General features: G+C 45.7%; 1 pseudogene; it reads right to left on the bottom strand.

Moving 5' to 3' along the window:
* Positions 1–19,572: 19,572 nt before the first annotated feature.
* Positions 19,573–19,718, bottom strand: LOC130017341 (uncharacterized; annotated as a pseudogene).
* Between the last annotated feature and the right edge of the window lie 8,185 nt (positions 19,719–27,903).

A 27,903-nucleotide genomic window follows, 5' to 3' on the forward strand; every position in this document is an offset into this window, starting at 1 on the left:
GGAGAGGGGGTGCAAAGGACAGGAGCTAGGCTGGGTTGGGGCTGACTGTGCCTTAGGCTGGCGCAGAGGCCTGGCTGGCAGAGCAGAGAGGCCTGTGGCCTTGGCCGGGCTGGCAGCTGCCCTTCTGCTCCTGCCTCCATCCTCCACTTCCCAGAACCTGCTCTCTCTCAGACATGGCCTGTAGAGAGAGACTAGGGTTTTGGGTATTTCGTTTGGTTCTTTCTTTTGCCTCATTATTTGGAAGGTGGGGGCACACCCAGCAGTGTTCAAGGAAGCATGTAGTACCAGGCATCGAACTCGGGACCTCACACATGCAAAGCGTGTGCTCAAACACTTTATCCCCAGCCTGAGACTTTGACATTTTTCTTTAAAAACAAACAAACATTTCATTTCTCGGTCACACCCAGCTGTGCCCAGGGCTCATTTCTGGTGAGGTCTGGGGGCCCATACAGGCCAGGCAAACTCCTGACCCTGTCCTATCTCTCCAGACACTGCCTTGGCTTTTTATTCATTTGTTTATTTTTTTGCTTTTTGGGTCATACCCGGCAATGCACAGGGGTTACTTCTGGCTCTGCACTCAGGAATTGCCCCTGGCGGTGCTCAGGGGATGATAGGGGATGCTGGGAATCGAACCCAGATAGGCCACGTGTAAGGCAAACGCCCTACCCACTGTGCTATCACTTCAGCCCCGACTGTCTTGGCTTTTAAAAGCCAGTGGTAATCCACCATCTTCCCAGTTCCCACCTCATAATGTGGGCCGGAAAGAGAGGACAGGGTCTAGGGCGCTTGCCTCGCATTCAGCCGGCCTGGATCTGATGGTCGGCATCCCATATGGTGCCCAGCACTGCCAAGAGTGAGCCCCGAGCGCAGAGCCAGGAGTAAGCCCTGGCATCGCTGGGCGTGGCCCCCAAACAAAACCAGACTCGTCAGCTCTAGGAGAGAAACCTACTTTCTCCTATTTTGGAGCTGCTTGTTTCTGATTAATTGGCGTCTCCGAGAGAGACTAAAGATTTCCTGAGCAACGAATATAAAGTTTTTCCCAACCAGCCAGATCTTCCCAGTACAGGCGAGCAGGCCCACCAGGAGGGCCAAGGGAGCGTGGAGGCGTCTTTGGTGTTACACGCGCGCCACCACGTGGCATAATGTGGTATTGTGGGCTCTGCACTTGAGCTGCTGATAGTGTTCCTGGCTTTGCGCTAAGGGAGCGGATCTTGGTGGTGCGCGGGATGGAACAGAGGTTGGCTGCACGCAATGGTGCACTCGGCCTGGAGAGATCTCTCTGGCCCCCAGTGTGTAACTGTTCTGGGTTCCAGATCCCAGAGTCTCTGGAGTCTGATACCAAGCTGCTCACTTATGTTTCTTCATTTATAACCTATCCCGCAGTCATCTGTATCTCTATGTGTATTAGATCTATCAAATGTGTATGTATCTCTCATGTATTTATTAGATCTGTCTCATAATCATCAGTATTCTCCATTTCTATATCTACTAGTTCTATTCCCTTCCTTCCTTCCTCCCTCCCTCTCTCTTTGTTCTGTTCTTTTTTTTGCTCTTTCCCTCCCTTCTTCCCTCCCCCTCCCTCCCTCCTTCCCTCTCCCTCCCTCCTTCCTTCCTTCCTTCCTTCCTTCCTTCCTTCCTTCCTTCCTTCCTTCCTTCCTTCCTTCCTTCCTCTCCCTCCCTCTTTCTCTCTTTCTTTCTTTCTTTCTTTCTTTCTTTCTTTCTTTCTTTCTTTCTTTCTTCTCTCCTCCCTCCCTCCCTCCCTCCCTCCCTCCCTCCCTTCCTTCCTTCCTTCCTTCCTTCCTTCCTTCCTTCCTTCTTTCCTTCCTTCCTTCCTTCCTTCCTTCCTTTCTCCCTCCCTCCCTCCCTCCCTCCCTCCCTCCTCCTCCTTCTTCCTTCCTTCCTTCCTTTCTTTCTTTCTTTCTTTCTTTCTTTCTTTCTTTCTTTCTTTCATTTTTGGACCACACCCGGCAGTGTTCAGGGCTTACCCTGGCTTTGCACTCAGGGATCACTCCTGGCAGCCTCAGGGGACCATTATGGGGTGCCAGGTTGGCCTCATACAAGGCAAGTCCGAGTCTCTCTGACCTGCCTTGGCATTCTGCTGCTTCTCTCTTAGGTAAATCCATCCTACCAAGTCATGAAACTAAATTCAAGCTAACAGTCTCTCTATGAAAATAAAGAAATGAGACCACAAGTTAACTGATGAAAATGGTGCATCACCGGTGAGTTTCTGTGGACTTTCAATTCCAGATGAACATTGTGAGGGTTGTTTGATCTTTTGCAGGGAGAGCCACCCTGCAGTGCTCAAGGGCTCGAACTCAAGGCCTCATTCACACACGACTTGGGCTCTATCACTAGGGTATCCCTGCAGTCCCGTGTGGATTGCTAGAATGTTCCCCCTTCCCACCCGTGTAACTAACTCCCCCACACCAGAACCAAAGTGTCTGACAGGTTCTCTCATGCCCTCGTTCCTTTAATCCAAGGCCACACAGAAAGTGGCCTTGAATCGCTCACTAACATTCTATGGAAATCTAAACTGCTAAGCAATGTTCAACACTGTTGGCTGTTCTCTGTGTCCTTAGTGAGGACACATGGTTTGGGACCTCCCGAATGAGCTCTTTTCTATGCCCTTGCAGACACTCCTTCTGAGTCTGAACTTTATTTTGAATAAGTCCAGGGTGGCTTATGCCACTACCCCTAGGTAAAACATTTCCGTTTATTTTTTCCCCAAAATTTTATTTTTCAAAGCTTGTTTCAGTGTTTATTGAAACAAGTTTTAAAAATACCATGACCTACGATGCTATTTGTAGTATTGTTGCAGGCACGCAAGGTCCCACACCATCGTGACAGCTCCCCTCCCACTGTCTCTAGGTCCCTCCTGACCCCGCTATGCCCCCGTTGGAAACTCAGTTCCATAGGCTCAGGGTCTGTTACTGTTAACCATTTAAATTTTTAAAATTTATTTTTTTATTATTTAATTTTAGTTTTAATTTTAATTTTTTATTTTTGGCTGCACTCAGTGATGCTCAGGGGTTACTCCTGGCTCTGCATTCAGGAATGATTCCAGTGGTGCTCAGGGGACCATATAGGATGCTGGCGATTGACACCGGGTCAGCTGTGTGCAAGGCAAATGCCCTCCCCATTGTATTATCTCTCCAGCCCCTATTTAGGTTTTAAAACCTTTTTATTAATAGAGGTGCCATTGCTTACAACATTGTTAATAATGCTTCTTTAATGTACGTAGTTCCAATACCCGACTCATCACCCGCCAGTGTACCCACCTCTTTCTCCTAAGGACCCCAATGCTCCTCCCTCCCCTCACCAAAGACAATCTCACTGCTGCTGAACATTTTAAATTCCCTCATTACGCCATGAGTGTGTGTGTGTGTGAGAGAGAGAGAGAGAGAGAGAGAGAGAGAGAGAGAGAGAGAGAGATTGTATATATGTCGCAAAAATGACTTTATTTAGAGAAGGATGGACAGAGAGAGTGACTTGTGCTCAAGAGAGATGCCGAGATGGGGCTGGAGAGATAGCACAGCAGGTAGGGCACTGGCCTTGAGTGCAGCTGACCTGGGCTCGATCCCTGACACCCCGCTATGATACCTTGAGCACTGCCAAGAATGATCCCTGAGCACAGATTCAGTAATAAGCCCTGAAGTACTGACATATGTGGCACAAAAACAAAAAGAAAACAAGAGAAAATGTGGGCTTCTCCAGAATGGAGAGAGCCTAAAGCACACACCTCAGGTAGAAATGCAGTGACTCCAAGGTGGAGGGATGTGCTCACTATGCTTCTTTACATTCCACAGACAAGAGAGATCATGCTGCTTGTCCCTGTGCCGTTGGCTTACTCTGCTTAGCATGATCCCTGCCTCCTACTTCCCATCTACCAGCAGCGAGCTGCAGGATTTCATCCTTTCTCATAGCTGAGTAGTATTTCATTGTGCATATATAGCACAACTGTCCTTGAGCACCTAAGTTGTTGCCAGTGGCTATTGGGCTATTGGGAGTAGTTATTCAAGGAATGTGGGATTGTCAATATCTTTTTTTTAATATAGGAGTATTACTATTTATTCAGCCATTGATTAGGCTGATTGAATTGGGCATGAACTCCACCTTGATCACTTGACTTCCCGTTAATCGTTGATTTGCTCAAGCGGGCACCAGTAACATCTCCATTTGTCCCTGTTGTGTGCTTGTGTAGCCCAATGGCATCTGTTCACTCTAGGAACACAAAGAGCCTCAAACTGATCGTTCATGATCTTGATGAAGAAGTCTGACCATCTGGTAGTGGCGGCCACGAGGTCTTTTGACATCCCGTGGAATCCAGTTGGTAACATCTCTAGTCCAGCGGTCATCTTTAAATCTCATTACGTGACCAGCCCATCTGATTTTTGACACCTTGGCAAACGAGACAGCGTCCCTGATTCTTGATCTTCGATGGAGGTCGGAACTCCAGATTCTCTCTCTCATTTGAGTGAAACGTGATATTCCAAGCATAGCTCTTTCAATTCCTCTTTGGGAGACCTGAATAGCGTTCTCATCCTGTTTGCTTAGGGCCCAGGTCTCTGAGGCATATGTTAATGCAGGAAGAACAGTGGAATCAAAGAGATGTGCCTAGAGCCGGAGGTTCTTCGTCCTCTTAGCTATTTCTTCGATCTCTTGAAGGCGTTCCAAGCTGCTCTCTTCCTCCTGCGCACCTCAGGTGCCAGGTCATTTGTCATGTTGACTTCTCGACCTAGGTACACATAGCTGTTGCATTCAGAGATGGTCGTTCTGTTGGGAGTGAATGGGGCGTCAGGAACGAGGCTGTTTCTCATAAACATTGTCTTCGTAAGATTCAGCTGTAGTCCGACCTTTCCACACTCACAGTCAAAGTCGGCCAGCATTTGTGTCACTTGGCTAATGTTTGGTGTTATTAAAACAATGTCATCAGCAAAGCGGAGGTGGTGTAGTTGCCGACCATCTATCTTCACTCCCATTCCTTCCCATTTCAGTCGTCGCATGATGTTCTCGAGGGTGGCACTAAAGAGTTTTGGTGAAATGGTATCACCCTGCCGCACCCCTCTCTTGACATCAATGATTACTTCTTTGTAGAATGGTGAGATGCTGGTAGTGAATCCATAATACAGCTCATGGAGGATCTTGATGTAGTGAGTTTGAATGCCCTGACTGGCTAGAGCTTCAGTGACCGCTTCCATCTCAACAGAATCAAAGGCCTTCTTTAAATCAATGAACGTTAGACAGAGTGGCATCTTGAACTCCCGAGAAACCTTGATGAGCTTGGTTATCATGTGGATATGGTCGATGGTGCTAAATCCTTTGTGGAACCCGGCTTGTTCACATGGTTGTCCATCTAGTGTTCTGCCAATCCTATTCAGGATGACTCGAGTGAACAACTTGTAGATGACAGACAATAGGCAGATTGAGTGATAGTTGCCAATGTCATGGATGTCTTCCTTCTTGTACAGTAGTACAGTCCTGCTGGTTTTCCATTGGGATGGAACCTTGCATTCAGACAGGTAGTGTGTGAAAAGCCGAGCCAGCGTATTGATGAGTACTGACGGCAAATTCTTCAGGTGTTCAGGTCTGACCTTGTCTGGGCTGGGTGCTGTTCGTTTCTTTACCGATGAAATGGCGTATTGGATTTTGGAAGGGAGAACATTGGGAACGACATCCATTCTGTGGAATTTGGTATGTGGGCAGGTGGACATGGCTATCGAAGAGATCTGAGTAGAAGTCATGAATAATCTTCTCCATTGACCTTCTGGAAGATGTGATAGATCCATCAGGACATTGGAGGGCAGTCATCTTTGTCTTGTAGTTGGTGAAGGACAGGCGGGCGTTACGAATACTTTTCCCGGCTTCTGCCGCATCTACCAGCACTTCTGCTTTTCTCTCTTTGAGGTCTTCCTTGATGGCATCTCTGCACTGCTTTGCGAGCTCAGACGTTCGCATGCGCCAAACCACGTTGGCGAATTAGCTCAAGAGTTTTCGAAGACAGGCTTTTTTTTGTGGCTATCTCTCTCGGCGTTCCTCGCACAATCATGCAGGTGCCGAACCAGTTGTTCGTATTCCTCGTCAATGTTGTCAACAATGGCATCTTCCCATGTTGCCGCAATAGTACCAAAGAGCTCCCAGTTGGTGGTCGTTCTGGGATTTCTCTTTTTAAACTTTGCAGCCCTTTCTCCCCACTCTGTGAAGTAGAATTTTGCATGAAGGAGATGGTGGTCCGATCCCATTTGGAATTTTGGGACAACAGCGACATCAGTCAGGCAAAACCGTCGATTGAATATGATGTGGTCTATTTCATTGTGGAATCATCCACTGGGAGACTCCCATGTCCAGCGTTTAGATTCAGCCTTCTGGAATCTTGAGTTACCATGGATGGTCTTGGTCGACATGACCTATTACCTCCACTACTTCCACTACCCAGCCGTCGCCACACTCCAGGACGCTTTCTGGACCCGCGTGGCCGCCCTGGCCGAGACTCATGCACGACTGAAGCCCCACAGAACAAGATAAGCAGAACTCTGAGACCTTGAACCCCAGGCTTAACGGACCCAGGGACAGAGATTCTCTGCTTGCTCCCACCATCCACAGGTGATGAAGAGATTAAAATCAGGAGCCCCACCCTCCCCTGCCCTGTCTTCTTCCACCAACCACTAGAGACCCAGGGATTGGATTGCGCACAGAAGACCGACCCTACACCTACTGGTACCAGATAAGTACCTCACTGGCAGACCTCCACTACCTCCACTAACTCCACTACCCAGCTGCCGCCACACTCCAGGACGCTTTCCGGACACATTATAAGACACTAAATACCCATCTTCCAGAATTGCCGTACCATATTTGATACGTATCAAATATGGTAACACCTACAAGGGTTATTAGAGGTCGCCCCAAAAGCCTCTATCCCTCTCGGAAAGACTGACAAGCTACCGGGAGTATTCCACCCGCATGGCAGAGCCTTGCAAGCTATCCGTTATGTATTCGATATGCCAAAACTAGTAATTACAATGGGTCTCATTCCCCTGACCCTGAAGGCGTCACCAATATGGCAGCATTGAGAAGGATGAGAAATGAGAGGCCGATAAAATGTCAAGGCCGAACTAGGCTGCCACAACGAAGGAAGACAAAAATGATCGTCTGTACTTTCAATGCACGTACACTAGCATCAGATGCATCCATTGAGGACCTGATGGTACAAGTGCGAAAGATTAAGTATGACATCATTGGTCTGACCGAGACAAGAAGGCACCAATCTCATCGTGCTGTTTTCAACACTGGAGAAGAATTATTCCTCGGAACATGAGATAAAAGAGGTGTCGGAGGCGTTGGTGTCCTTGTCAACACAAACTTGGCCATGAGCATTGATTCATTCGAATGCCTAACAACACAAATCGGACGTTTACATTTGAATAGATGTGGCTCACTGCCGGCAGTTTCTATCTTTGTTGTCTACGCACCAACATCCAATTATGATGAAGGAGAAATTAAGAAGTTCTACGTGGAGCTGGAGAAGTTCTATAAAGAAGACCACACCTTCTACAAGATTGTGGGTGATTTTAATGCCAAGATAGGACTGAGAAGATCAGCCGAAGAACTTCACATCGGGACCCATGGCCTAGAATGGAACTGAACTCCACCTTATTTTTTTTCTTTTTTATAAATTTATTTATTGAATCACTGTGAGAGCATTTACAAAGCTTTTGGGTTTAAGTCTCAGTCATACAATGATGAAATACCTGTCCCTTCACCAGTGCCCATTTTTCACCACCAAAAACCCCAGTATACCCCTCATCCCACACCCTCCCACTACCTGTGGTGCAGATGATTTCCACATTACTCTTTCTCTCTTTCATTCAATATTTCGACCTCAGACCAACTATTATTACTTGGAATTTTACCCCAACATTCAGATCTGCTGAAAAGGCAACCGGAGACAATTTGTTTTCTATTGCTGGTTATGAATAACATATGATGTCACACAGCTGCTATAGTGGCTGCACGATTTTAGACTTCCAAAATTTTAACAATTAAATCTGAAGGGATTTCTGCCAACCTGCTGGATTCTGAGGTTTGTTCCTGAGTCTCTGGGATCATGGCCGTTAAGCAGCTTGATCAGGAGCCAGAGAGGACATTCGTGGGCGGCGACTTGGGGTCTCATTGAGGCGGGGAGGAAAGGGCTGGTTCCACCCCCATCCCATAAGGCCCCGTGTATCTCATCACTGTGGGCCCAAACTTGACTGTCCAATGGCCTCTGGAGGATGGCAGCCACCGAGCCACCAGGGGCAATAGGCCAAGGCACGAAGCCTATTCCCACCTGGGGTGGTCCGGTGCTGGTAACCTACTGCAGGGATCAGACGCATTTCTGCCAAAAGCCACTGGGTTCCCAGATTTGTTTCTGAGTCTCTGGGATCATGGCCATTAAGCAGTTTGATCAGGAATAGGAGGTCTTGCCTCCAACTATATAGCTGAGCTGGAGTTGGTTTGTGGGTATGCCTCCCACATACCTAATTTTTGGCTGTTTTCTTTCTTGGTAAACTTGGCCCCAAGTTATTGGGGTTTGACCAAACGCACAGCAGCAATTTTGGGGTATCTAGAAGTCTGAAGTCACCATAAGGCTACTGATGCACTTGCCTCACAGGTACAGATTCACCTGCTGGCGGCACCATACCCCCTCAATATCTTTTTGACTGAATGTTCTTGGGGGTAGGTGTAAAGATGTGAAACTCACTGGGTCATGTGAAAGCTTAAATCTTAGCTTTTTGGAGAAGTCTTCGAGTAGTTTTTCATAGAAGCCAAACCAGACGGTTTGATATTCCCAACCTCAGTGAATGAGGATTCCTCACCTCCTGTCCCTTTTCCCCTGCCAGCACTCGTAGAACACATTACAAAAAAAAACCCCCAAACCATTTATTTATTTTGTTTGGGGGTAGGGGAGAGGATTTGGGCCACATGTAACTGTGCTCAGGGATTTGGGCCACTTGTGGCTGTGCTCTTGGCAGTGCTCAGGGACCATATGCAGTGCCAGGGCTTGAACTGGGATTCGCCATGTGCAAGGGAAACAGGCACCTTTAGCCTCTGTCTCTCTGACCCCATGGTAGAACACTTTTCATCGTGGAATTTCCTTCTTCATGAAAACTGATCCTCACTTACTACATAAAGTCACCACCTAAACAGAAATACCAAAGATAGAGAGAGCAGCATAGTCAAAATGAAGCTGCCTTTCCAGCCTCTTCCAGAAAAATGGGGCTTTTAACACTCACCACCCCTTTGCTGATATCCTAATGACATGTTAGTTCTTTCCACCCCACACGGAAAATGACAGCATTGGCACATTTTAATTAACTCCAGATATTTCTCTCCATTTAGAGCTCTGAGAAATTGATATTTCTCTAGAGGGACTCCCAGATAATACAAAATAGCCCCTGAGTCTCTAGAGTTGGGCCATTTAGAGACTGTTTTAAACAAGAGGTTGAATGATGCTTCTGAATGTTCACTTTTATATATGGCATTAGAATACTTCTGGTGATAAGGGAGTTTTTTTTTTATGACTCATATTAACGACATCTTAATTGTCTGTCTTTAATAGCTAGGCTGTGTAGTTTGCTCACATCAGGGCCAGGAACAAGATTCTAATGAATTCTAACTCTGAGCACATTTGGAGTTTATCTTTACTTTTGTTAGCTTTTTTTGGGGGGAGGGCATAACCAGCCATACTCAGGATGTACTCCTATTTCTGTGTTCAGTGATCACTTCTGGTGGGCTCAAGGGACCATATGGGGTGTCTGAGATAGAACCCAGGTCAGCCGCGTGCAAGGCAAGCGCCCTCCCAGCTGAACTCTTGCTCTAGCCCCCGGAGTTTATCCTCAGACTTCCCTTTGGTCACCCTCTCACCTTCACATCATTCTCTTCATTTTTCCGAATAAGCAGTGCCTTTATCTCTCTGATACATCTTAAAATATTCTCAATTCAGGAGCGGGGCAGGATTTGGTCCATACTGGTAACACCTGGGAACTTCTCCTACGTCTGTGCTGAGGCATGTTTGGGGCATCGTTTGTGGTGCCAGGGATTGAATTGGGGTGAGCCACATGCAAGGCAAGTATCTTACCACTTGACCTTCTCTCTGGCCCTTGCTATATTCTTTCATAAAAGGATCTGAAGTCATTCACATTAAGGTACGAATACTAAACAATAACCATTAAAAGTGTTGTCTTTACCTTCTAGACTCCTATGAGAGGGCTGAGATATCAGAGCATAAGCCATCCTCAGGATGGGCTTAATAATTAGTAGGGCTCAATGCAAAGTGATCCAGGGAGAAAGTGCCAAAAAAATAGAAATATTTTACCTTTCAAATATTTTTCCTTGTGACTGGAGAGATAGTACAGGTGCTAAGGAGATTGCCTTGCATGTGACCAATCTGGGTTTGATCCCTGGCATTACATATTGAGCACTGCCAGGCATGACCCCAGAGCACAGAGCCAGGAGTAAGCCATAAGCACAGCCAGATGTGGTCCCCCAAATATTTTGTATTTGTAAAATGTGATATGTATAATCATGAGATGAGTGGAACAGCATAAATAAACAAAATGCAAAATACTACGTTGGTATCATGACTATAGAATACAATGAATACTTTATTAGAGTGATGTCTTAGGGGATCATATGAATTCTCTCACATGCTTTTCTGCACTTTCACTGAAGCACATTTCTTGTATTTTTAAGTTAGGGACACTAGAGCATCCAGTCTATCTGTGGCCTGTGTGATAACCCAGGCCGAGGGCCCTCGAAGCTGGCTTGTTGATCTGTTGCTAGCTGGTTCCTCAGATCCTGATCTGTTGCTAGCTGGTTCCTTAGATGCAGATGCAGAGAAGGTGTTTGGGTTTTGTTTTATTAGGGACCAACGCCTAAGACTCGAATGGGGAGAAAGCAATCTTGATCAGAGGCAGAGGAGTTCAACTGTGAGTCAACTGTGGATACTCAAGGGGTAGAACACATGCCTAGCATATGTGAGACCCTGTGTTAAGGCTTCAAGCACCCCTGGATTTGGTCCTGAGTTTTATAAAAGGGTAAGGAAATTGTGACAAAGTTTGAGTCAATCCCAGGAGAGGATTTGGAGCCCTCATGAGCCATGACAGATGTGAGGTTGGGACAACATGACTTTTACCCTCATTTCTTATCAGTCTTTGCAACCAGACTGAGTCTGGATAGTGGAAAGTTTCTTACTCTCAGCAGCTTTAGGCTTTGTCTTGAGTTCAGAGTTATCTCACCCAAGGACACTCCTCCCTAGGGACACCCATGGTCTTGATCTTCAAAAATAACATCAGCAGACCAATGCTATGGTGCTATGGTTATCCACCCATCCACCCCATGACAGCCCCAATGATGGGGATCTCTTCCAAGAGTAGAGGTTTTTTGTTTGTTTTTACCCATGAGGGCAATCACTGATTAACTGAGCTACATGATCAGAATAATAAATAAGAATAGTTAAAAAAAATGGAGGGCTGGAGTTACACGCAGCAGAGGTAAGGGGTGCTTGAAGCTTCAGAACTCGGGTTCGATTCCCAACATCCCATACGGTTCCCCAAAGCACCGCCAGGAGTAATTCCTGAGTGCAGAGCCAGGAGTGTGACCCAGGAGTGTGAGCATCACTGGGTGTGACCCAAAAAGAAAAAAAAATGGAAAAAGACTAATCACGTGGCATTAAGGATTAGGAAGCTGACATTTCTATATCAGTAGCAGACAAAATTAGTTTACGACAAAAAATATTATTAGAAAGCATGATCTTTTTTGGGTGGTTAAGCCTCAGATCATGAGGACATTGAATGGATAGTAAGAAAGATGGTGGAAAGGAAGCGTGGCTAAGGATCTGGAGGGTGTGGGGCATGCAGGGAAACTCAGAGCCTCTTGAAAGCTCCCCTACCCGCTATAAGGATCAGGTTTCATAGCTTAATCGTCCACTGAGAGGTTTATTGCATGGCTAAACAATTAAAAATAAAGCAAGAGAAGGAAGGGAAGATACAGACATAGCATATGATTTCAATTCAACAACCATCTTAGAAAAGGCCAAACCATAGAAACAGAGAAAAGACAGTCACCAGGTTTGGGGTGAGGGAGGAGGGAATGAATGAGTGAAATAGAATTTTCGGTGGGGGTCCTTCTGTATCATAGTGCTGTGGTAGACAAAAGTCAAAAAACATTTGTCAGACCCATAGAATGAATAACGCAAAAAGTGGAAAGTAACGAAAACTCTGCACTGTAGTTAAAACAATGTGCCTACATTGACAGACCAGTTATAATAATGTACTCCACTAATGCAAGATGGTAACTTTAGGGGATATTTTGTGGTGTGGTGGTGATGGTGGGGGAAACTGAGGGATATAGGAACTCAATGTTTTCAGTAAGCATAAAAATTCTCTAAAAATGAAGTTTTCTGATTAAAAAATTGGGCTGGAGCGATAGCACAGCGGTAGGGCGTTTGCTTTGCACGCAGCCAACATGGCCGACCCGAGTTCGATTCCTCCGCCCCTCTCGGAGAACCCGGCAAGCTACCGAGAGTATCTCGCCCGCACGGCAGAGCCTGGCAAGCTACCTGTGACATATTCAATATGCCAAATACAATAACAACAAGTCTCACGATGGAGATGTTACTGGGCCCGCTCGAGCAAATCGATGATCAACGGGAGGGCCTTTACTTTACTTACTTTTACTAGGAAACTGTGTATAGTGATTCTTTTGGTGGAAGAAGCAAAAAATATCTCAGATTATGGCCAACTCCCAAACTATACAGTGGGTTCTTGAGCTATTCTGAACATTAGGGACACCAGCCTCTGAATAGTAGTACTGCACTGTAGCACTGCCCTCCCGTTGTTCATCGATTTGTTCGAGCAGGCCCAGTAACATCTCCATTATGAGACTTCTGTTACTGTGTTTGGCATATCAAATACGTCATGGGTAGCTTGCCAGGCTTTGCCGTGTGGGCGAGATACTCTCAGTAGCTTCCCGGGCTCTCCGAGAGGGGTGGATGAATCAAACCCCCCAGCCGGCAGCGCACAAGGCAAACACCCTACCACTATGCTATTGCTCCAGCCCATATAACTTTTTATTTTTGGTAAATAGCTTTATTTGGGGCTGGAACGATAGCACAGTGGGTAGGGCATTTGTCTTGCACACAGACAACTTGGCCGACCCGAGTTCAATTCCTCTGCCCCTCTTGGAGAGCCCAGCAAGCTACCGAGAGTATCTCGCCCGTATGGCAAAGCCTGGCAAGCCACCTGTGACATATTCGATATGCCAAACACAGTTACAATTGTCACAATGGAGACGTTACTGGGCCCACTCGAGTAAATCAATGAACAACGGGAGGACTGTGACAGTGACAGTGACAGCTTTATTTGGGAAATATGAGAAAGAGGGATAGAATGAGACAGACACACACAAAGTCAGAAAGACAGACAGACAGACACACACATAAAGTTTCATAAAAAAAGAGAAATTATATAGTCTAAATTTGAATGTTGGTGAATCCAAAATGGAGTGTCCATGCATAACTTTTACTCTCCCAAACTTAAACTACTAATGGTTGTTGTTGACCAGAAGCCTCTCCCAAGCATAAATATACAAGCAACATTCACTTATATCTCGATTTATTGCATTCTTCTTACAATAAACTAGAGGAAATAAAAACCTAAGAAAACTTTAAGAAAAAAAGTATTTATTGTTCTGGAGTCACCAACTTTCTATTTTCTGCTGACAAAAAAAGTATGCTTATAAATGGACCCTTGATGTTCCACCTGAGTTGATCAAGTCAACTGGACATGCACAAGAAGGTTGGGAGCTAGAGGGTCCTATCTGAGGGGTCCGCACAGGCCAACGTCACAGCAAAGTCTCCAAATTTGTGGCAATGAGCACAGTGGTACAGGTTGAAATCATGGAAGGCCTGAAGAGGCTTAGCACAGAATCTTCCCTGGGCTGAGCACCCTCGGGATGGCAGTGATAGAGGAGACTGAGGCTGAGAAGTCGGGGTGGCCATTGACAGTGAACAATCAATAAATCCTGGGGTGGGCTCCTGCCTGCAAATGGCTGCAAAGTCAGCCTTTCTTCCTTCTGTTTTCTCTCCCTTTACGTTTTCTTTTTTTATCCCCTCTTTCCTTTGATTCGTTAATTTTCTTACGTGTTTCTCAAATCAAAGCTAGAAAGACAGTCCTGAGGTTAAGATCCTTACTTTAATCACCCAGATTGATCCCTGGCACCTCTTAAGTTTTCCTGAGCACCACCATGAGTCAGGAAGAGCCCCTGAGACCCGCAGGGTGTGACCCAATCCTTTCTCCCCTTATGTCCCACCAAAATGATTATTGCTCAGATCATTTTTTTACTTCATAAGGATCAGGCAGATTGGTAGAAGAATTGCTGAGGCTGGAGGATGGGAAACTCTGACCAAGAGGTTGTTTGCATCACTTTTCTTTCTTCAGCCCACAATCCCTTACTTTATGCTACAATAAACTCAGTCCCACACACATTAGAAGGCCTGTGCATACAGGGAAGGGTCCACTGGCCCATCTTGAGCCAGGATCTTCCAATCAGTGAGCTATGGGCAGATGTGTCCACAGCTGCTGAGACTATCTATAGCTTGAGGTGGCCCATTTTGACAAGTGCGTCTGACACTTGTCAAAGGGGAGAAAGGGCTGCAAAGTTTAAGAAGAGAACTCCCAGAACGACCACCAACTGGGAGCTCTTTGGCACTATTGCTGCAACATGGGAAGATGCCATTGTTGACAACATTGATAAGGAATATGATCGACTGGTTCAGCACCTGCATGATTGTGCGAGGATCACCAAGAGAGAGATAGCCACAAAAAAATGCCTGTCTTCGAAAACTCTTGAGCTTATTCACCAATGTGGTTTGGCGCATGCCTCAGGCAACCGCAAGCGAACATCCGAGCTTGCAAAGCAGTGCAGAGATGCCATCAAGGAAGACCTCAAAGAGAGAAGAGCAGAAGTGCTGGTAGATGCGGCAGAAGCCAGGAAAAGCATTTGTAACTCCTGTCTGTCCTTTGCCAACTACAAAACCAAGATGACTGCCCTCTGACGTCCTGATGGATCTATCACATCTTCCACAAGGTCAATGGAGAAGATTATCCATAACTCCTACTCAGATCTCCTCGATAGCCATGTCCACCTGCCCACATACCAAATTCCCCAGGATGGATATGTCGTTCCCAATGTTCTCCTTTCCAAAATCCAATACACCATTTCGTCAGTAAAGAAACAAACAGCACGTGGCCCAAACAAGGTCAGACCTGAACACCTGAAGAATTTGCCGTCAGTACTCATCAATACACTGGCTCGGCTCTTCACACACTACCTGGCTGAATGCAAAATTCCGTCCCAGTGGAAAACCAGCAGGACTGTACTACTGTACAAGATGGGAGACATCCACGACATTGGCAACTATCGCCCAATCTGCCTATTGTCTGTCATCTACAAGCTGTTTACTCGAGTCATCCTGAATAGGATTGGCAGAACACTAAATGAAGGACAACCATGTGAGCAAGCCGGGTTCCACAAAGGATTCGGCACGATCGACCATATCCACACAATAACCAAGCTCATTGAGATTTCTCGGGAGTTCAAGATGGTGCTCTGTCTAACGTTCATTGATTTAAAGAAGGCCTTTGAGTCTGTTGAGACGAAATCGGTCATCGAAGCCCTAGCCAATCAGGGCACTCAAACTCAATACATCAGGATGCTCCGTGAGCTGTGCTATGGATTCACTACAGGATCTCACCATTCTACAAAGAAGTAATCATTGATGTCAAGAGAGGGGTTCAGCAGGGTGATACCATTTCACCAAAACTCTTCAGTGCCACCCTTGACAACATCATGGGATGACTGGAATTGGAAGGAATGGGAGTGAAGATAGATGGTCGGCAACTACACCACCTCTGCTTTGCTGATGACATTGTTCTAATAACACCAAACATTAGCCAAGTGACACAAATGCTGGCCGACTTCGACTGTGAGTGTGGAAAGGTCGGACTACAGCTGAATCTTATGAAGACAATGTTTATGAGAAACAGCCTCATTCCTGACGCTCCATTTGCTCTCAAAAATGGAACGACCATCTCCGAATGTAGCAGTTATGTGTACCTAGGTCAAGAAGTCAACATGATGAATGACTTGGCACCTGAGTTGCACAGGAGGAAGAAAGCAGCTTGGAATGCCTTCAAGAGCGTTGAAGAAATAGCTAAGAGGATGAGGAACCTCTGGCTCCGGGCACATGTCTTTGATTCCACTGTTCTTCCTGCATTAACATATGCCTCAGAGACCTGGGCCCTATGCAAACAGGATGAGAACGCTATTCAGGTCTCCAAAAGAGGAGCGATAGCACAGCGGTAAGGCGTTTGCCTTGCATGCAGCCAACATGGCCGACCCGAGTTCGATTCCTCCGCCCCTCTCGGAGAGCCCGGCAAGCTACCGAGAGTATCTCGCCCGCACGGCAGAGCCTGGCAAGCCACCCGTGATGTATTCGATATGCCAAACACAGTAACTACAAAAATCTCCAGTATGCTTGGAGAATCACGTTACACTCAAATGAGAGAAAGAATCCAGAGTTCCGACCTCCATTGACGATCAAGAATCAGGGACGCTGTCTCGTTTGCCAAGGCATCAAAAATCAGATGGGCTGGACACATAATGAGATTTAGAGACGACGACTGGACTAGAGCTGTTACCAACTGGATTCCACTGGACATCAAAAGATTGCGTGGCCGCCCACCTACCAGATGGTCAGACTTCTTCATCAAGATCATGAACGATCGGTTTGAGGCTCTTCGTGTTCTTAGAACGAACAGATGAACAGACGCCATTGGGCTACACTAGTAAGTGACAGGGACAAATGGAGACATTACTGGAGCCCACTCGAGCAAATTGACGATTAACGGGAAGTCAAGTGATCAAATGATTAAGTGTTTAACACCTGTGCATGCTTTGCTGTTGTTAGGCCATGCCTGATATATGTGAGGCTGAGCGTCACTAGATCACTAAGTCTTTTATATACCTTTTTATTTATTTTTTGGTTCTGGCCACATCCAGCCATGCTCAGGGTTTACTCCTGGCTCTGCATCAGCTTCACTCTTGTTGGTATTTTGGGTACCTTGTGGGGTGCTTAAGGAACCACACATGGTGCAGGGTATAATGCCAATGGCTTTGTGTATACAATGCAAGCCCATGTAACCCTTCCCTGTTTACTCCTCGAGGGTGCTTGCTACCTGGGTTTTCTGAAAATGCTTATAAGGAATATTTAAAACATGATTTCAAATGACTAGGGCATTGTGAAAATCGATCAAGGAAAATAAATGCGCCTTCATCCTGCTGCTCCTGGATCCAGTGTGTTACTGGATTGTTGGGAAAGCAATGTTTCTCTTCATAGAAGTGCTCTCCAAGGAGCAAGCAGGAAAGGGGTTACTCGCCCGCATGTATTTAATCTCAAAGTCTATTGGGAGGGAACAGGGCCCTAGGGGGCAGCAGAGACCACTGGCTGCTGGAACCAGAGCAGCTTGGCTTTGACACCTTAGCAAATTCCCTGCTCCTGAAGGTTACTGCCTGCAATTGTGGAGGAGGAGGAGGAGGAGGAGGAGGAGGAGGAGGAGGAGGAGGAGGAGGAGGAGGAGGAGGAGGAGGAGGAGGAGGAGGAGGAGGAGGAGGAGGAGGAGGAGGAGGAGGAGGAGGAAGAGGGAGAGGTGGAGGAGGAAGAGGGAGAGGAGGAGGAGGAAGAGAAGGTGGAGGAGGAGGGGAGAACTCATCCTGGTCACAGCTGCAGGGAGGATCAGGGGTGTCCTTTCTGGTGCCCCTGGTTCTCGTGAGCTGCTGCTGAAATGAAGTTTCTCACCCAGACTAGCAGCAGAACTGGGCAGCCCTGGGACCCAAAGCAGCATCCTCCCCATCCCCACTCCCCAACTCCTTCTGTTTCTTGTCTCTTAAACAGGACTCTTGTCTAGAGTTCTCTCTCTCTCTCTCTCTCTCTCTCTCTCTCTCTCTCTCTCTCTCTTATGCAAGTGCGGGTGTATGCACGCATTCACGAGCGCGGGCCCGTGCGCGCACACACACAGGCACACACCCATCTAGCAGGATTCACACGCATGTTTTAGCCATATAATATTTCTGCACCACGCCCAACACCAGAGTGCTGGTGCTGTCCTAGGTCCCTTCTCTTCCTCTTCTCCTGCCACTGCCCTTGGCAAACTGAGTTCTGTTTGTGGAATCCTAAGGTTTGTTTTCATTGGCGTATTCCTTTACTGTGTTTCTTTATACTCCACCTGTAAGTGAGATCACCTGTTATTTGTCTTCCTGCTGACTCACTTTGCTTGACATGACACCTCCTAGTTCCTTCAAAGTTGTGCTGCGATGCAATATTTCATCTTTTCTTATAACTGAGTCATATTCCATTGTGTGTATAGACCACACTTGTTTTATCTGTCCTTGGGGCTTAAGATGTTTCCAGATCTTGGTTACTGAAAACAGCGCTGCAATGAAATGCATGTGCCTGAATCTTTCTGAGTTAGTATTTTGATTTCTTGGAATAGGTGCAGGGGAGTAGAATCACTGGGTCTCTGGAAATTCTGTATTTAATTTTTGAAGTCTCCATTCTGTTTTCCATAGAGGCAGAAGCAGTTCACATCCCCACCAACAGAAAATCAGGGGTCCCTTTTTTTGTTCCCAACACATCTCTGCCAGCATCGGTCAGCATCTTTGATACAGACAGTTCTCATTAGAGTGAGATTATATCTCATTGTCATTTTTATTTGCATTTTCCTAATAATTAGTGATGATAAACACGATGAACACTTACTTTTTCATATGCCTGTGGGCCATTTGTATGATTTTTTTTGAAGAATTGTCTATTCAGTACTTGTTCCCATTTTTTTCTTTTCTTTTTCCAAATGGGATTGTTTACTTTGTTACTGACCTTTGTGTTTAATATATTTTGGATTTAGTCATTTTTCAGATGCATGGTGTACAAATATTTTCTTGTCTTCAGTAGCATGTCTTTTTATTTTAACCATAGTTTCTTTCTCATGCAAAAACTTTAAAATCTTATATAGTCAGTTTATTTATTTTTGCATTTACTTTCCTTGCAATGAAGTTGACTCATTGAAGACACTGTGAAGTCAATAGCATGGAGAGTTCTTTGTTTTCCTAGATGTAATTTATGAATTCAGGTCGAACCTTGAGGATTCTAATCCATTTTGAATGGACTTTGTTATGGCGTGAAGAAGTTCAGAGGTCCATTTTGCATCTGACTAATCAGTGTGTCTAGCGTTATTTGCTCAAGAAGCTTTTCTTCCTCAGCTTAATGCTCTTGACTCCTTTTTTTTATTTTGTAAAATAACTGTTCATAGAAGGGCTTCTTCTTTTTCTTTCTTTTTTTTTTTTTTTGGCAAGTTAACAATTTATTCCTTGAGGGTCTAAATTCTGTTTCTCTTTTATATTACAATCCCACTGTAAAATGTAGGAGACTTGCTTAACTCAATTACATCATTGCTGAGCAGGAACTTTCATCGCCCCAGTGTCTATACACCAGTCACTTCCCTATGGTCAAAAATGGTCACATAATTGCATGTCATTTCTATCAGAACCTAAGACTAACATGCAGTATATTGATCTCACACGCCAATGACTCAAGCACCTTCGACTATTCAAAGGAGCTTATTTCTATGCTCTCAATTGTGTCCGATTGGTCACATTTGAAACTCTACTTTTGTTCTCTTACTGCATTGTTTTGATTACTATAGCTTTATAATGTAGTTTAAAATCAGGAAACAAAAAAATAAAATAAAATCAGGAAACGTAACGCTTCCCACTACCTGGGTTCTCATTCTGGCTCTGCTGCTTATAAGCTGTGTGATGAAGTGGAGTTACCTGGGTCCCATGATGTTTCCTATCTCACAGAGCTTCTTTGGCTCCTGAAATAGGGTCTGACTGTAAGTGAAAGGCTTCAACAGTGACTCATGTGCAGTGTGCTTGTGTGTGCATGACCAGCATTTGCTGTCTTGGGTTTGCCTAGGATTCCATCACCATATGACAAGTGTAGCTTAGCTGAGCACACAGCAGAGCTGTGTTCTATTCCCATCTTCTGTGCAATATAAATAACACAAGGCAAGAGGGACTTTTCCCTGGCTCTTCAACGGGGAGATCTGAAGATGGAAGACAAGTCTGCTGACTTGGTTCTAAGGCTCTTATTAGCTGCATCTTAATTCCTTAATTAAAGAAAGACTTCTTGTGTTTCTTTAATTCCTTCTTAGATGGTCTTTATTTCAGTCACATCGCTAACTTTTCCAAGAAACACTCATGAAATCAGAGACTGTGGCTCACAGGAGTACTTAAATTCCTATAATTTTACCTATTCTGGACTCGATGCTGTGTCATGCCAATTTAGAATGTGAAATGCATAGCATGAATATGTGTGTTTAGTTTGCATGTTGTTTGCTTATACAAGCTTGTACAAACTTGTACTTGCACGTTCATTCATCAAATATGTATTGAACATCAACATTGTGAGAGCTGGGTCCCAGGAAAGTAGGGGGCTAGAGACATTGTGGTAAAAAGATTGCAGTTCCTGCATGCATTGAATAGAAGCTCAAAGGATGACTGTGTGGACCCTGGAATCAAAGGCCAACCACTGATTATAAATTGGTGAGATCTTGTGGAAGATGGATACTTTAGGTGAATTTAGAGAAATGAGTTATGATTAAACAGAGAGGGAAGAGGGTATTATTTTGGTGAGTGGGAATATGTAGGTATAAAAAAGATGGTGGGTTTGGAGTTTTTCTGGGTTGATAGAGTGAATGGTGATGTTTCTGGGGCTGTAGTCAGGCGATGAGTCATGATGCTCTGCCAAGGGCTGGAATGTCATCTTTAAGGAAGATGAGGGGCATTGGAATCCTTTAAATAATAGAATACAGCCCACTTTGGGAGGGATTTGAGAAATGTGGAAAGTTATTGCCATGATCCAGGCTAGAAGAGATAAAGAATTATACTTAAGCCACGGTGGTGGGGAAGAAAATAATCAAGGGATATTTAGAAGAAAGACCCGACAAGATATGTTCACATTTTGGAGTCAGCCTGGAGAAATTGCTGTGATAATCCAGGCTTTTACAGCTTTAGCTTATAGCATTCCTGTATAGTTTGCTGTAAATTGCAAGTCTAAAAAGAGCCTATGAATACTCTTATGAACACTTTTTTCTTTCTTTGTCTTCCCTTTGTTTCTTATTTTTTGGGGGGAGGGATGGTTAGTGTGCACATCTGGCTGTGCTCAGTTGCTCCTGGCCCTGTGTTCAGGACTCACACCTTGCAGGGCTCAGGGACCATATGCAGTGCTGAGGGGAGTGGGATCAAACCCTTGGCAGCTTGTGCAAGGGAAGCACTTTTTCCCACTGTACTATTTCTCTGGCCTTTGCCTTTCCTTGGGAAAACCTAGAGGAAAGCTTATTCTTCTCTTTGTTCTGCTGATGAGGGGCCCAGAGACACTGTTATTCCCTAGTGTGGTACGTGGTCTCTCAGGGAGAAGGGAGAGAGGGCTGCAGACACTTTTCTCTCATCCGAAGTCTTGCCAAGCTCTGCTGTGACATGAGGGTTTTCACATTTGAGATTCCCTGGACAGGACTCCCGGCCCATAAATATCTCCTTCTCTGCTACTGTAGGAAATTTAAAAATTACTGTTAATGCTTAAAATTGAATTTAAAATAATCCTTGATTTATGACGCTCTTCTCATTAGTCCAGGCATGACTATCTCTAATTTATTATTAATATATCATGGGGATGCTGGTGCTGCTGGTATGCAGTCATTTTGTACATCACTACCATAGATTTTCAACACTATCGTAACAATCTGAAATATGATTTAAAAAGTAAAATCAACCCCCATGTATCCACCATGCCCCCAAGAATAAAAATGTTACCCAAAATTTAGACAGATCTCTCTTCTTGTCTCCAATTTCATCTTTCTTTCTTCAAGATAAAAGAAACCATTTTTTTTCAGATTTTTGCGTTCTTCTTTCTTTTTATATGTATTTCATTTCATGTAGTCATACGTCTGTGCTTTTCCTCCACGTTCAAAGCTCCCCCACTTAAATGAAAAGACCCTAAATTTGAAGAAGAGCAAAGGTGCACTCCTTGGGAATACACTCCCGCAGTTTCCTAAATATGTTTCTATGAAAAAACTTAAAAAGGATCTCCTACAAAAAAAAAAGATCTTTGAGGCCGGGGATACAGCTCAGTGGGAGAACTCCTGGCATAGATGAGGCCCGAGGTTTGATCCTCAGCATTAAACATTTTCGTTCTTTGAGCAAATACGATAGTTCAAGACAATGCTCATGGTGATGCTACAGCATGTCATTGAGCACCCCGGAGGGCCCTCCCGTTGATCGTCGATTTGCTCGAGCGGGCCCAGTAACGTCTCCATTGGAGACTTTGTTGTTACTGTGTCTGGCATATCGAATACTCTCGGTAGCTTGCCGGGCTCTCCGAGAGGGGCGGAGGAATCGAACTCGGGTCGGCCATGTTGGCCGCTTGTAAGGCGAACGCTCTACCGCTGTGCTATCCCGGAGGGCATGTCAGAGCATCTCTTCTGTCTGCCAGGGTTGCTGGCAAAGAAGGACCTGACTGCTTGGGAGCAGAGCAGCCCTGCTACAGAGAAGCAGGAAGAAATGTGTGGAAGAACCCCAGAGTCCCTGTGAATGATGGTGAGGGGTGAGGGGTGAGTGGTCCCAGGGACTCGGGCAGATGTCTGACAGCCTGTGTTACTGCAGAAAACGCCTCCCTGGGGCTTCGTCACCTAGGACCTATGTGACCTGCTCGAGAAAAGTGAACCGAGCCTCTTAGAGTCTGTTGTGTGATCCTGGGTTGAGGAAACCCAGAGAATCACTTGCTGGCTAGAGCTGGGATTTATACTCAGGAATATGGAATATGGAGTGGGGTTTGGAGAGGCCAAGATGGGCCCTGGGAAAGTCAGAGTCATACTGGAGCAAATACAAAGGTTCTGGGGCGGGGAGGGCAGCTGGCGTCAGTACAGGATAAGATGACTGGCAGAAGTAGAGGCTAGAGACTGGGAAGACAAGCTGAAGGACCCACACACTTCAGGCTCAGGCTTCTGGTATTTATGGGTACCTGCAGTCAACAGAAATCAACTTTTCTGACCCCGGAAAGCTTGGCACTGTCAAGGCTCTGGTGCCTAGATTTCTGATCCCCAGATTAAACAGTGTTTAATCTAGCTTTCTCTCTCCTCCACGCCTGCACTATGTATGTGGCTGGAACCAAGCATACAATCAAGTGATGCTTGATTTAAAACTATGATGATTTAAAACTATGCCTGTAAATTCTTTGCTGTTTTTTTCTCTTTAAGAGGTGGAAGCTAATTCCCTCCTTTTGAGAATGGGTTGGATATAGTGACTTGACTCTAATGAGTAAAATAAATCAAAGTGACAGTGTAAAACATGGCAAACTAGGTTATAGAAGGCACCACAGTCTCCTCTTGGGTGTTTTGGAATCATGTATCCTGGAGAAAGTTCTTATTTGCTTCCGAAGGACAATCAAGTCACACACAGAGATCCTCCCAAAGGAGTCTTCCTTCCGGCAGCCAAGGGATGTGTCATCTTGGAAGAAAGTCCACCTGCCCCTGTGAGGCCTTCCTGCTGCGTAGCCAACTTCTGCCCTTAACCTTGAGGAAGATGTAGAGGCCAGAACCACATAGCTTAGCTGCCTGGATCTCCTAACACAGAGATATTATAAAACAATAAAGGTCTGTTACTTCAGGCTGGGTTGGAGCGATAGCACAGTGAGTAGGGTGATTGTCTTGCATGCAGCCGAGCTGTGTTCGATTCCTCAGTCCCTCTTGGGGAGCCTGGCAAGCTACCGAGAGTATCCCGCTCGCACGGCAGAGTCTGGCAAGCTCCCTGTGGCATATTCAATATGCCAAAAACAATAACGACAAGTCTCACAATGAAAACGTTACTGGTGCCCGCTCAAGCAAATCCATGAACAACAGGAGGACAGTGCTACAGTGCTACAGTGCTACTTTAGGTTACTAAATATGTGATTATTTTTTCACAGCAAGTAGATAACTGCTATTCAGATTGCTGTGTTTCGCATTCAGAGGAGGAACACTGACTCAGTGGCGCTCTTAGTCTTTATGCTGCCTGGCAAACATGCCGTTGTTCCCCATCCACTCATGTTTCTCCCTTTCGTGGCTGGGGAACATCCTGCCAGAGAAGGGCCTCAGAAGCATGTGGACTGACCCTGGTGCTTGACTGACAATCACTTTTCATTGGCTGCTCACAACTCTGCCTCTTTGTATGGCCCGTGAATGATGTTATAAATTCAAGTGACCCTCAGGGGAAAAAGGATTTACCACTCCCGTTAGACTCTTACTTTATATATCATCTCTCTTTAAAATATTCAACCTTTGAATGCAAGTGGAGGAGATCATGATAAGTGAAGTAAGTCAGAAAAGAACGAGGACATATACTGCACATTCTCACTGATCTGTGGCATATAGAATAACATGTCTAGGGAATAGGAGGTGTCAAACATAGGCAAACCCCATTGGCTTTAGATTACAGAAACAAAAAAAATAAGAGAGGAGACAAATGGAGGCTGTGGAGCAAGAAAAGGAGGTCAGGAAATAAGATGGGGGGACAGGGGAAAGGGGCCTGGGGCCGGTCTGTGGTGTGGAGACCACGTATCCGTGTATAACTAAACCACTAGATCCAACAGTGTTGTAAGCATAGGACCCAAATCACAGTAATTAAACTTTAAAATGTGTCTGTCAAGGGTCAGTTTGGGAGGAAACCTGGGCTCATTGGTGGATAGAGTCATGGGGTGGTAGGATTGAATGTGGGAACACTGTATACCTAAAACCCCATTATAAACAACTATGCAAATCACAGTTGTTTGAAACAAAATTACTATTTCATCTTTGTTGAAATCAAAAATTAGAAAAAATCATTCCCAACATATCTACTACATTCTCATTCCCATTAAAAAAATTTCTGTTTTCCTGAGTAAAAATCTGCCCTCCCCTCAAATAGTTCTGATTGAGGTATCATCGCTGCAATAATAGTGATATTGGGTCTTTTTTGTTTTGGGGTCACACCTGACGATGCTTGGGTTAGTCCTAGCTCTGCACCCACGAATTACTCCTAGTGGTGCTCGGGGGACCATATGGAACGCTGGGAATCAATCCTGCGTTGGCAGCATGCAAGGCAAGTACCCTACCTGCCATACTATCTCTCCGGCCCGATACTGGTACTGTTTTGTCCCTCATGGTCATTGTACCAGGCCCCCTCTCCACCCCATTATCCCAAGGCCCCTTCCCTCCCTATTTAGACTGCTCTATTCACAGTTCTCTTGACCAAATCTCCATGACAAAATACCAAAGTCATCAGATGAGAACTTGTCTGGGTCACATGCTCACATTTCTTTCACACATGCAACTGCTTTGCCCCCATAACCACACTTGGACTCTGCTTCTAGGAGGAAAGAGTTCAGATCTGTGGCTCCATCAAGGAAGATGAGAATGGAGAAATAACCACTGGCTTTGGCAACATCAAGTTCCCGCAGGTTATGAACCAATGGTTTTCCCTAAAGCTGAACAGCTAGAAGAGAGTATACACACACACACACACACACACACACACACACACACACACACACACTATCTCTATGATGGAATATTGTTGGGTAATAAAGGGAGAAATGGAGCAATAGATGAGCTTAAAAAAGGAACTCTTCAAGCAAGTTCACCTGTCAAAGGAACTGATGTTATAGAGAAGGAAGCACTGGTGAGGTGGGACATCCATGGTCACTGGGCCAATGACCGAGGGCAGAAACGTGTGTAACATGGTCAGTCATACACCCAACAAGTACCAGTTCAAAACACCATCCTAGGCTCCCTGTCATTAGTGCCATCATGTGAAGGCATATATGGTACCCTTACTGCCTTCTTGCAAAATTAAAATCTGCCTTCAAGTTCTTCATTATTTTTAGTTTATTTGTTTTTGTTTTGGTTCGCCATCTTATGGTGGCTAGAATGTACTCTGTGCTCAGGGATCACAACTGGAAAGGCTTGGAGACCTTTTGGACTGCTGGAGATCAAATCCAAGTTAGCTGCATGCAAGGCAAGCCCCTACCTGCTCTGTTATTGCTCCAGTCCTGAGTGCTTCATTCTTTAGGGTCCAATTGGAGCACCACTCCACAGAGCTATCCTCCTCATCTGCCCCCCAGAGCTGATCTCTTTCTCGGAAGGTGCTGTTTTGCCTGTGGTATTGAAATTCCTTTGGGGGAGTTTTCTTTATCTCTCTGTGTGACGGGAGTCCTACCCTTGAGCTAGCATGAGAAGTCTTGAAAGAAGGCTGGAATCTTCCATTGAAATACAAGCCTCCCGCCCCCACCCAGGAATCCTAGTTTGGGGCTTTTCTTTTTCTTTTAAAATTAATTTTAGGGGCTGGAGAGATAGCACAGCAGGTAGGGCGTTTGCTTTGCACGCAGCTGACCCGAGTTCAATTCCCAGCATCCCATATGGTCCCCTGAGCACCGCCAGGAGTAACCCCTGTGCATCGCAGGATGTGACCCAAAAAGTAAGGTAAAGGTAAAGGCCCTCCCGTTGATCGTCGATTTGCTCGAGCGGGCCCAGTAACGTCTCCATTGGAGACTTTGTTGTTACTGTGTCTGGCATATCGAATACTCTCGGTAGTTTGCCGGGCTCTCTGAGAGGGGCGGAGGAATCGAACTCGGGTCGGCCATGTTGGCCGCTTGTAAGGCGAACGCCCTACCCGCTGTGCTATCGCTCCAGCCTAAAAAGTAAAATAAATAAATAAATAAATAAATAAAATTAATTTTAAAATTTTACATCACCAGTGGCTTACAAGAGGGTGTGATGAATATTTGAGGGATTCAGAGTTATATCACATGATGTCCACTATACCCTCAGTGGCACTGGGTCATGCTGGGTCATGACCACTGGGGACAATGACATTTGGGCTTTCAGTGGGGTAGGAGGGTGCCCTGGGCATGCCTGGGGGTGGTCAGGGATTACTCCTGGCTCTGTGCTCTGGGATCATTCCTAGAGGTACTTAGGAGTCCAAATAAATGATACTGGGGATCAAACCTGGGGATCAAAACCCTTAAGTTTATTCTGTTCCACAACTTCAAAATACCCTCCTTGAAAACAAAGTCTCCTTCAGCCCAGTGCTCAAGGATGCCCTCCCGACCTCTATCCGCAAACATGCGTCGATGTTACTCTGAACCTTAGTCATTGGTATCAGCTTCTTCAGTATCTCTGCTCTGAGGAACATTCTTCACCAAACCCCACAGGCTCCTGGACTCGAGAACAGGCTGGAGAGTCTCCATGGCCACAAGGTCCAGCTTCATCACGTCGGTGTCACGCAGGTATAGCACGGCTGGGATCTCTCACACCTCACGGTGACTCAGAAGAGCCACAGGAAGATGGTGTGCTCTGTCCAGAAGCTGGAGCAGCACACAGCACAGAGGGCCTCTGAAACTCCGCCTTTCCAGGGCTATCAGGAAGGAAAAAGAAGACTGCCTATCAATTAATCAATGGGGGGCGGGGGCTTACAGACTGTGACCTGTGACATGTGAGAACAGTCACTTGCAGGCGCCAACCTCCAACCACTGGTCCTGCTGTGTACTAGTGGGCTGGACTCATGCAAGGCCAGACCTTCCCCTGGGTTACTTTTCCAGCCCCAGGGGTCCTGACTAAGCTTTAGTTAGGATCTGGACCAGTGTATGGCTCCAGAAATGTGATGAGGAATCCCACAGACACTCTCCACACTATATCCCCTTCCCTGGGGGCTGGTCTGAGAGGCTGGGATTCTTGCTGA

Source organism: Sorex fumeus, unplaced genomic scaffold, assembly GCF_029834395.1.
Source record: "Sorex fumeus unplaced genomic scaffold, SorFum_2.1 ptg000007l, whole genome shotgun sequence".
Taxonomy (NCBI): Eukaryota; Metazoa; Chordata; class Mammalia; order Eulipotyphla; family Soricidae; genus Sorex; species Sorex fumeus.